This window comes from Rattus norvegicus, chromosome 5 (genome assembly GCF_021556685.1).
Source record: "Rattus norvegicus strain SHRSP/BbbUtx chromosome 5, alternate assembly SHRSP_T2T, whole genome shotgun sequence".
Taxonomy (NCBI): Eukaryota; Metazoa; Chordata; class Mammalia; order Rodentia; family Muridae; genus Rattus; species Rattus norvegicus.
In genome coordinates, this window is record NC_141538.1 from 107,780,708 (window position 1) to 107,790,375 (window position 9,668).

The 9,668-nt window shown below is 40.4% G+C and overlaps 1 long non-coding RNA gene across 2 annotated transcripts; it reads left to right on the top strand.

Annotated features, from left to right (window-relative positions):
* The first annotated feature begins 297 nt into the window (after nt 1-297).
* LOC148005895 (uncharacterized) lies at nt 298-9,292 on the top strand. 2 transcript variants are annotated; one of them, XR_015620962.1, is made up of 3 exons: nt 298-372; nt 6,748-6,857; nt 7,393-9,292. It is a non-coding gene; the product is annotated as an uncharacterized LOC148005895 (long non-coding RNA). The 2 variants fall into 2 exon arrangements; XR_015620961.1 differs by having other exon boundaries at nt 310-461.
* Nucleotides 9,293-9,668: the final 376 nt, after the last annotated feature.

The following is a 9,668-nucleotide window of genomic DNA, read 5'->3' on the forward strand; positions in this document are numbered from 1 at the left end:
AAAATTCCAGTGCGGGGGGGGGGGGGCTGCGTCGTACACACATGTGCCGTCCACAGCACTTTTCTAAGCCTCGGTGAGCAAAGAACACCAGAGCTCCACAAATCCCTGCGATACATGAGGCAGAAGTGTGACAAGCAGAGGTCATGGTCCAAATGATTATCATAGAAATGCTGTCCTGGTCAGGTTTTGTGCTAAACACACCAGAGAAAGAAAGTGAAAGCTGAAGACTGCTTGTTTGGCATTTCTTTGTAGTTGAGGTGGGGGGAGGGGGTGGGGGGGTGGAGCTTTTCTTCCCCTGAGGTGGTGGTTGTTGTTAACTGAAATGGTGTGAAACCCCTTCTGTGCAGAAACTGAGGTTCCCCTTTGAAGCCAGTGAGTCTTTGTTCTTTACCTAAGTTGGTGCCATTTTCAACAGGAGCATTTGTATAGAAGACTGGTGAATACCCGCCACCCACAATCCAGTGAGACTGTTTGCCAGGGGGGGAAAACAGTAATGGTGGGGCCAGAGGGGACAGTTGTGAATTTCAGGCAGGGGAAATTGATGGGTGGAGGGTTGGAGCTGGTAGGGTTGCTGAACTATACATGTTTAAAATAAGACTCTATAAATGCCAGCTTGGCAGTTAGTGTTTGCAGTCTGTGCTATTTGAATGCTTCAAAGAAAAGTGATCTGAAACAGGGAAGAGGAGGGAAGAAAGATGAGTAGCATGCCTGGCTGCATTGCATAAAAAGAGAAAAGGGTAGATGTTCCCAGGGTGCAGCTGTGACTGCCATTGGTGCATAGCATGGACAGGATGAGCTTAGCAAGAACTGGGAAGGTAGCAGTATTTGGCCACAATGCCTTCCAACCAATTTTTTTTTGTAATTGTATTCAAATTGTTTTTTTAATTTTTTCATTATATATTTCTTTACTTACATTTCAAAGGTTATTCCCCTTCCTGGTTTCCTGTACATAAGCCCCCCTCCCCCTCCTACATATGGTATTCCCCCTATACAGCCCCCTTATTGCCCTCCCCCATATTCCCCTGCACTGGAGGTCCAACCTTGGCAAGAACAAGGGCTTTCCCTTCCACTGGTGACCCAACAAGGCTATTCTCTGCTACATATGCAGTTGGAGTCCTGGGTCAGTCCATGTATAGTCTTTTGGTAGTGGTTTAGTCCCTGGAAGCTCTGGTTGGTGGACATTGTTGTTTTTATGGGGTTGCAAGCTCCTTCAACTGTTTCAATACTCTCTCTTATTCTCCCCAAGGGGGTCCTGTTCTCAGTTTGCTGCTAGCATTGACCTCTGTATTGGACATGCTCTGGATTGTCTCTCAGGAGAGATCTATATCCAATCCCTTTTCGCATACATTTTTTAGCTTCATCAGTCTGATCTAGTTTTGGTATATATATATATGGGCCACATGTGGGTCAGGCTCTGAATGGCCATTCCTTGAGTTTCTGCTCTATCCCCTCCTATGAATATTTCCCCCTTTTGAAAAGGAGTGGAAGCATCTGCATTTTGGTCATCCTTCATCTTGAGCTTCCTGTGTTCTGTAGATTGCATCTTGGGTAATTTGAGCTTTTTGGCTAATATCCACTTATCGATGAGTGCATACCAAGTGTGTTTTTCTGTGATTAAGTAACCTCACTCAGGATGATATTTTCCAGTTCATTCCATTTGCCTATGAATTCCATGAAGTCATTGTTTTTGATAGCTGAGTAGTACTCCATTGTGTATTGGTACCACATTTTTTGAATCCTTTCCTCTGTTGAAGGGCATCTGGGTTCTTTCCAGCTTCTGGCTATTATAAATAAGGCTGCTGTGAACATAATGGAGCATGTGTCTTTGTTGTATGTTGGAGCATCTTTTGGGTATATGCCCAAGAGAGGTATAGCTGGGTCCTCAGGTAATGTAATGTCCAATTTTCTGAGGAACCTCCAGACTGATTTCCAGAATGGTTGTACCAGTCTGCAATCCCACCAACAATGGAGGAGTGCTCCTCTTTCTCCACATCCTGGCCAGCATCTGCTGTCACCTGAGTTTTTTGATCTTAGCCATTCTGACTGGTGTGAGGTGGAATCTCAGGGTTGTTTTGATTTGCATTTCCCTGATGACTAAGGATGATGAACATTTCTTTAGGTGCTTTTTGGCCGTTTGCTATTCCTCAGCTAAGAATGTTTTGTTTAGCTCTGTACCCCATTTTTAATAGGATTATTTGGTTCTCTGGAGTCTAACTTCTTGAGTTCTTTGTATATTGTGGATACTAGCCCTCTATCAGATGTAAGATTGGTAAATATTTTCCTAATCTGTTGGTTGCCATTTTGTCCTAATGACAGTGTCTTTTGCTTTACAAAAGTTTTGCAGTTTTATGAGGTCCCATTTGTTGATTCTTAATCTTAGAGCATAAGCCATTGGTGTTTTTGTTCAAGAAATTTTCCCTAATGCCCATGTGTTCGAGACGCTTTCCCACTTTTTCTTCTATTAGTTTGAGTATATCTGGTTTGATGTGGAGGTCCTTGATCCACTTGGACTTGTGCTTTGTACACAGTGATAAGAATATATCGAATTGCATTCTTCTACATGCTGACCTCCAGTTGAACCAGCACCATTTGTTGAAAATACTATCTTTCTTCCATTGGATGGTTTTAGCTCCTTTGTCAAAGATAAAGTGGCTATAGGTGTGTGGGTTCATTTCTGGGTCTTCAATTCTGTTCCACTGATCTACCTGCCTGTCTCTGTACCAATACCATACAATTTTTATGACTATTACTCTGTAATACTGCTTGAAGTCAGGACCCCCAGAAGTTCTTTTATTGTTGAGTATACTTTTCACTATCCTGGGTTTTTGTTATTCCAAATGAATTTGCAAATTGCTCTTTCTATCTCTATAAAGAATTGAGTAGGAATTTTGATGGGAATTGCATTGAATCTGTAGATTGCTTTTGGCAAAATGACCATTTTTACTATATTAATCCTGCCAATCCATGAGCATGGGAGATCTTTCCATCTTCTGAGATCTTCCTCAATTTCTTTCTTCAGAGATTTGAAGTTCTTGTCATACAGATCATTCACTTGCTTGGTTAAAGTCACACCGAGATATTTTATGTTATTTGGGACTATTGTGAAGGGTGTCATTTCCTTAATTTCTTTCTCAGTCTGTTTATCCTTTGAGTAGAGGAAGGCTACTGATTTGTTTGAGTTAATTTTATTCCCCAACACTTTGCTGAAGTTCTTTTTCAGGTTAAGTAGTTTTCTGGGCAGCCTTCTCTAGTCCCTGATTTTAGTGGGATTGCTTCCCGTTTCTCTCCATTTAGTTTGATGTTAGCTACTGGTTTGCTGTATATTGTTTTACTATGTTTAGATATGGGCCTTGAATTCCTATCTTTCCAGGAACTTTTGGGGTCCCTTAAGTACACTATCATATCATCTGCAAATAGTGATATTTTGATTTCTTCCCTTCCAATTTGTATCCCTTTGACTTCCTTTCAATGTCTGATTGCTCTAACTAGGACTTCAAGTACTATATTGAATAAGTAAGGAGAGAGTGGGCAGCCTTGTCTAGTCCCTGATTTTAGTGGGATTGCTTCAAGTTTCTCTCCATTTAGTTTGATGTTAGCTACTGGTTTGCTGTATATTGCTTTTACTATGTTTAGACATGGGCCTTGAATTCCTGATCTTTTCAGGACTTTTATCGTGAAGGGGTGTTGAATTTTGTCAAATGCTTTCTCAGCATCTAATGAAATGATCATGTGGTTCTTATCTTTGAGTTTGTTTATATAGTGGATTACATTGATGGATTTTCATATATTAAACCATCCCTGCATCCCTGGGATGAAGCCTACTTGATCATGATGGATGATCGTTTTGATGTGCTCTTGGATTCTGTTTGCAAGAATTTTATTGGGTATTTTTGCGTCAATATTCATAGGGGAAATTGGTCTGAAGTTCTCTTTCTTTGTTGGGCCTTTGTGTGGTTTTGGTATAAGAGTAATTGTGGCTTCATAGAAGGAATTTGGTAGTGCTCTGTCTGTTTCAATTTTGTGGAATAGTTTGGACAGTATTGGTATGAGGTCTTCTATGAAGGTCTGATAGAATTCTGCACTGAACCCATCTGGAGCTGGGCACTTTTGAGTTGGGAGACTTTTAATAACTGCTTCTATTTCTTTATGAGTTATGGGGTTGTTTAGATGATTTTGTTCCTGATTTAACTTTGGTACCTGGTATCTGTCTAGAAAATTGTCCATTTCCTCCAGATTTTCCAGTTTTGTTGAATATAGGCTTTTGTAGTAGGATCTGATGATTTTTTTTTAATTTCTTCAGATTCTGTTGTTATGTCTCCCTTTTCATTTCTGATTTTCTTAATTTGGATACACTGTCTGTGACCTCTGGTTAGTCTGGCTAAGGGTTTATCTATCTTATTGTTTTTCTCAAAGAACCAGCTCCTGCTTTTGTGATTCTTTGTATAGTCCTTTTCGTTTCTACTTGGTTGATTTCAGCTCTGAGTTGATTATTTCCTGCCTTCTACTTCTCTTGGGCTTATTTATTTCTTTCTTTTTTTCTAGAGCTTTTAGGTGTGCTGTCAAACTGCTCACATATGCTCTCTCCTGTTTCTTTTTTGTTTCTGTTTCTCAGAGCTATACGTTTTCCTCTTAGCACAGCTTTCATTGTGTCCCATAAGTTTGGGAATGTTGTATCTTCATTTTCATTAAATTCTAAGAAGTCTTTAATTTCTTTCTTTATTTCTTCATTGATCAAGTTGTCATTTAGTAGAGCATTGTTCAAATTCCATGTATATTTGGGCTTTCTGTCATTATTGTTGTTATTGAAGACCAGTCTTAGTGCGTGGTGATCTGATAGGATGCATGGGATTATTTCTATCTTCCTGTATCTGTTGAGGCCTGTTTTGTGACCAATTATGTGGAGAAGGTTCCATGAGGTGCTGAGAAGAACGTATATCCTTTTGTTTTAGAATGGAATGTTCTATAAATATTTGTTAAATCCAATTGGTTCATAACTTCTATTAGTTTCTTGACGTCTCTGTTTAATTTCTGTTTCCATGGTCTGTCCAGTGATGAGAGTGGGGTGTTGAAATCTCCTACTATTATTGTGTGAGGTGCAATGTGTGTTTTGAGCTTTAGTAAGGTTTCTTTTATGAATGTAAGTGCCCATTTGGAGCATAGATAATTAGGATTGAGAGTTCATCTTGGTGGATTTTTCCTTTGATGAATATGAAGTGTCCTTCCTTATCTTTTTTAATGACTCTTGGTTGAAAGTCAATTTTATTTGATATTAGAATGCCAACTCCAGCTTGTTTCTTCGGGCCATTTGCTCGGAAAATTGTTTTCCAGCCATTTACTCTGAGGTAGTGTCTGTCTTTGTCTCTGAGGTGTGTTTCCTGCATGCAGCAAAATGCTGGGTCCTCTTTACGTATCCAACCTGTTAGTCTATGCCTTTTTATTGAGGAATTGAGTCTGTTGATGTTGAGAGATATTAAGGAATAGTGATTGCCACTTACTGTTATTTTCGTTGTTAGAGGTGGAATTACGTTTGTTTGTCTCTCTTTTGGTTTCATTGCGAGGAAATTATATTCTTGCTTCCTGTATGGTGTAATTTCTCTCCTTGTGTTGGAGTTTTCCATCTATTATCCTTTGTAGGGCTGGATTTGTAGAAAGATATTGTGTAAATTTGGTTTTATCATAGAATATCTTGGTTTCTCCATCTATGTTAATTGAAAGTTTTGCTGGATACAGTAACTTGGGCTGGCATTTGTGTTCTCTTAGGGTCTGTATGACATCTGTCAAGGATCTTCTGGCTTTCATAGTCTCTGGTGAGAAGTCTGGTGTAAGTTCTTATAGGTCTGCCTTTATATGTCACTTTACCTTTTACCTATACTGCTTTTAATATTCTTTCTTTGTTTTGTGCATTTGCTGTTTTAGCTATTATGTGACATGTGGAATTTCTCTTCTGGTCCAATCTATTTGGAGTTCTGTAGGCTTCTTTTATGTTTATGGGCATCTCTTCTTTTAGGTTAGTGAAGTTTTCTTCTATAATTTTGTTGAATATATTTACTGGCTCCTTAAGTTGGGAGTCTTCACTTTCTTCTATACATATTATCCTTAGGTTTGATCTTTTCATTGTGTCCTGGATTTCCTGTATGTTTTGGGCTAGGAGCTTTTTGCCTTTTACATTATCTTTGACAGTTTTGTCGATGTTTTCTATGTTATCTTCTGCCCCTGAGATTCTCTCTTCTATCTCTTGTATTCTGTTGGTGATGCTTGTATCTACGGCTCCTTGTCTCTTCCTTAGGTTTTCTATATCCAGGGTTGTTTCCCTTTGTGCTTTCTTTATTGTTTCTATTTCCATTTTCAATTCCTTCACCTGTTTAGTTGTGTTTTCCTGTAATTCTTTCAGTGATTTTTGTGTTTCCTCTCTAAGGGCTTCTACTTGTTTGCTTGTGCTTTCCTGCATTTCTCTAAGGGAGTTCTTTGTCTTTCTTAAAGTCCTCCATCATTATCAAAACATGTGATTTCAAATCTAAATCTTACTTTTCTGGTGTGTTTGCATATCCAGTATTTTCTTTGGTGGGAGAACTTGGCTCTGATGATGCCAAGTAGCCTTGGTTTCTGTTGATTAGGTTCCTGTGCTTGCCTCTAGCCATTGGGTTGTCTCTGGTGTTTGTTTGTCTTGCTGTTTCTGGGAGTGACTTGGCCTTCCTGTAGGCCTCTGTGTCAGCACTCCTGTAGAACTGTTTTCCTGTTTTCTTTCAGCCTTTCCTGAGATCAGGTGGTCTGCTCTCAGCTGTGGTGGCACTCCTGGAGACTGTCTTCCAGCTTTAGTCACAGGCAAGAATCAAAGGGTCCTGCCCCTGATTGCTCGGGTAGGTCCTTGCACCCAGCAGGCACAGTTGGCACACTATGCGATTCCCTCTTGAGAATGGACTGTGGGCAGAGGATATTCTCCTCTGACTTCTCAGCACTACCCACACTTCTGAGGTTCCAGTTCTCTCCCCCCACGAGATTTGGGTGCAGGGAGCTGTTTGGCCAGATCAGTTCAGTCCTGGGCGCAGACCAGAACCATGGGTACCAGCAGCTGTTTGTTCTTACATCCCTCTGTCCAGAGGCACTGTGCAGTTTCCCCTTGGACCAGGGATGTGGGCCAAGGTGTGCAGAGGTGGCAGTCTGTCCTGCAGTCTTGGGATGTCTGCATTCCTGGGTGGTTCGCTCTCTTCCCCACGGGATTTGGGTGCAGTGAATTCAAATTGTTAAATGCTAAAGTTTTTGGTGAACTGCAGTAGATTTCCATTACATTCAAAGAATAATCTTAAGGTTGATAGTATTATTTATTACAAAAATTGACTCTCACACCACTAAATATTCCTAAATAATAACCATTACATTTTTTTCCAACTCTAGGAGCCAAATTTGGAATCTCAGATGTGCTCTAGATGCGTTCAACCACTGAACTACACTTCAACCTCTCGAGAACAATAGATCCCATCCACACTAAAGTCAGGAGAGGTGTCAGCCAAAAGGAGAAATAGGAGGACAAACAGTAAAAGTAGAAGTGGAAGAGGAAGAAAGTTGGAGAGAAGAGGAAGGAAAGTAGAGGAACAAAGAAGGAAGGAAAGGAGGAAGTAGGGGGAAAGAAAGGGGGCAAGGTGGGCAAATCATTCTCCTTCAGAGGAAAAGTTGAAATCTCTAGAGTGCTCTAGAGTGCTGGCCCTCCCACTTAGCTTAGCTATTACCTGTCTCCACATTGTGATCTTTTGGCGGTGATGGAATTAAACTCGGCAGTATAGTTCTGATTGCACTGAAGTGAGGAAAGGAATTGCTCCTAATTCAATTCTACTGTATATCAAAGCATTAGCATGTTGATTCAGCTCCTCTGTTAATTAGTAAGTGAGCTCCGGCTTGTAACATAAGCCCACAGGACTTCTAACTACAGCAGCCAACCTATAAATCTCTCTTGCCCTAATAGCCCATGCCACTTCAATTAAAACCTCCTCTTCAGGTAGATAACACCACAGTGGGCTTTAACTGTCCTCTATATCTTAGGCCAGTGACAGAGTCACTTAAGGAGGTATTTGGCTTCACTCTGGAGCTAGCAGCTCCTGCTTCCACTCTAGACTAGGGCTCAATGAGTGACAGGCAAAAGTGTGCATATTATCAAATCCATCCAAGTTTGTGTTATTTTTGTATTTCTCTGACTAACCTGACAGAAATGGTGTAAGGGAGGGATAATGGAAGTGGGCTCCTGGTTTCAGAGGATCTCACCTAAGGCCATCATAGGGGAAGGCATTGTGCGCTTTCAGATAAATTCGTGTCCCAGGAGCCTGTGGCAGGGGCTGGTGAAATGGTGCTGGCCATGAAGCCAACAGCTAGATGGGGGTAAGGGAGTGAGGAAGGATTGAAAGACGTGCTCCCAGAAGCATACTTCTACTTTATCAGTGAGGTCTCATATCCCAAGCTTTCTTAAAAGAACCCTAGTAGCTGAGAACCAAGGGCTCAAAACATGGACCCATGAGGAAGACATTTGAGATTCAAGTCACCACACAATCCAAACTCTGGGGTACTCCTCATACCTTTACTGTCTGCTAGGATGGTTTGTGGTGGTACACACATTGACAGATTTGTAATGTCACAAATTCATATTTTTAATACTTATGCAAAGTGTATTTAGTGAAAGTGGGCAGAACCCCTTGCTGGTAAAAAAAACAAAACAAAACAAAACAAAAATCCCCTATTCATAAACAAATCAGTGTTACTAATTTGCCCTCCTTGGCTGAATTAAATTCATCAAAATATATGCAAAGACTCTGAGCTTAAAGATAAAGGAGTGGGACATTTAAAGCATAACTGTAATGAGTTCCCAAAAGCTGAAACATGCTTATGTCTTTCAACGTAATAATCTGTATTATTACTTACATCTTTTAAGCAAGAAATGAAGAAGCCCCCAAAGGCAGCTTAAAAGGCAAGCTATTAAATTTCACTAGCCAGAGAAACCTCTAGAAGACCAAAGACAATAATCTTTTCTACAATTGAATTGACAAATGCCCTGCTCTTTAGAAAGAAAGAAAGAAAGAAAGAAAGAAAGAAAGAACTTACAGAGTTGCTGCTGTCCAGCAACATAATACCTCGTTGGATTAAAGAACCAGATTGAAATATAAAGGCTGAGTTAATATGTACTCCTCAAAACAATACATATTCTTCCTACATTAGAGAACCTACAGCGCTTGCTTAGCAAGCACAAGGCCCTGGGTTCGGTCCCCAGCTCCGGAAAAAAAAAAAAAAAAAAAAAAAGAGAGAGAGAGAACCTACACACATGACCTTTTTGTGTATGTTTGCCCAACAACAACACCAACTAACCATAACTGAGGATTGTGTCTCATGTGAACACCTAGAACCCAAGATGTGCTGGGATGCTCAAAGTATGGAATAATTAGGTCATTTTGTCAACATTGGTGCTGATGCTGCAAACAGAATGGTGTGCTGAGCAGGTGGCAAGTTAGCCTGGACCAGAGTCACCCATGCCAGTAGCTAGTGTGTTCTTCAGAACATGCTATAAAGTTAAAAGTAGGAAGCCAGGAAATATGTTCCAGTCATACTTGATGTCATTACAAGGCATATCTGTAGTAAACTAGACCCTTCAGAACATACTTTTTAACTGGGTGGCAAAATGGGAGGTACAC